This window comes from Parus major, chromosome 1A, assembly GCF_001522545.3.
Source record: "Parus major isolate Abel chromosome 1A, Parus_major1.1, whole genome shotgun sequence".
NCBI classification, from domain to species: domain Eukaryota; kingdom Metazoa; phylum Chordata; class Aves; order Passeriformes; family Paridae; genus Parus; species Parus major.
In genome coordinates this window covers 41,621,821-41,623,699 of record NC_031773.1, presented here as the reverse complement: position 1 = coordinate 41,623,699, position 1,879 = coordinate 41,621,821, and positions in this window count along the sequence as shown.

Below are 1,879 nucleotides of genomic sequence, written 5' to 3'. Positions count from 1 at the left end.
CACTTGATATACAGAAAAACTGGTTCATAAATACAAATGTGCCAAAAGCATACTATGCCTGGGTTATCCTGTACTTGCAGTCAATGTTCAATTCTATTTGTACTGCAAATGCAAAACTACTACCTGTTACTGAGAGTTCAAAATATATATTTATTTATCATAATATTGGGCTTGTCCTTCAAAACAAATCTATAGTCAGAAAAAGCACAATTAATGCCTTTCCTGTGATTTTTAAAACTCTCTTTACAAATATTATCCTCCATTTCTCACCTTGATATATGTTCTTCCACAGAGCAAATCCAGATATTGTCTTAAAGGTTTATCTTCCTGTATGAAAAATATTTTTTTATTCCAACTGATCTCTTGCTGAGTGCTGCTGCTTGTTGCTACATTTGCAGTCAAGTCACAGTTGAGGTTTCCTTGGTCAACTAAAGCTAATGAAGTATTTTTCAGATAAATATCATTCTGTGCATGAGAAACTCCATCTGGTCTCCATTTGTCCACATGCAGAACAACAGCAGCTTTGTCCATTTCTACATTTCTAGTCCTGATACCATGCAGTTTTCCACTTGGATTAATCCACTATTGTAATCCCACTGCTTCACATTCAATTCTTGGCACCATTCAAGTAGTAATGATCTGTCACCAATGTGTTTCTCAGTGTGGAAATGGTTCTCCCACACCAGGGAGACAGGCGTGATGTCAGAACACCAAAAGCATAACCTTCCCTCCCTGGGGGCTGCACTGGTACATGGCACTCTGTGTTGAGCAAATTTGTTTGCTAATTAGAGCACTGCAGAAGCACAGAGGTCTGTAAGTGTTTGTTGTCTTTCCTGTTCTTGGTGAAGGACACTGGCTTTTCCCTGCTCACAGTAACCTTCCCTGCTGTGGAGACTGAGGTGTATCAGCAGCAAATTTTGGGAGAATCTCACATCCAGGCTCCTCTTCAGGTAACTGTCTCCAGCCCAGACACATTCTGCACCACAACTTTTCATAAAGATAGTAAGTGGAATATGGGCAAAATCCCCGAATTTCTACCCCCAGCAATTACAGTCAAATGCAATTAAACACACAAGACACTTTAAAATGGCTTGTGCATGCTTTCTATATGCACATTTGACATTTGTCCCTACCCAAATCTATTAAAAAAAAATATTGTTCTCATAAAAAGGAAGAAATTCTCCATTTAGAGATAAGGGAAAGTTCTTATGGAAGCATTAAATCCTCTTAAAACTGTTACTTTCTTAATATATTATTTTTTGACATTGCCTGGTGAAAGTAACATCTCATCCAAGCCTTAAGATGCATTCTTGAACTACATCCATGGAATAAGAAACAGACAACATAAAGCTGAGTAGTTCCAGATTCTGAAAAGCAGGAGGAAGCTGTAAGTGCAAAATGAACAAATGTATGAAGTGAGTTTACAGTAACTGCTCAAAACCCATTCCTGGGATGTGTTTTTATTAAACAAACATACATTCAACCACCAAAGAAAATTTCCAGACCAAATCAATTCCAATGATTTGCAGAAGAATCTTTGAACTCAAGTATGTAATCTTTGAACTCAAGTATGTAATCTTTGAACTCAAGTATGTAATCTTTGAACTCAGTATGTAATGTGGAAAACGGTATGATTCAAAGATAATTTTTGAATCTGATCCTTAGACTAAAGTTTTTATTAAGGATATTTTACTGTGGTCATAAGACAGTTAAAGAAAAAGGCAGAAAAATGAATGAGTCACTTGGCTGAAGAAGAACAGCAGCATTGAGGTCTGAGTGCTATGTGTTAGCTCATGTCTAGCAGTATAAAATGAGTTGGAAAACAAAAGCCTGTTTGCAATTTGTTTTACAATCTAACATGTTTTCCTTCAAAACTACA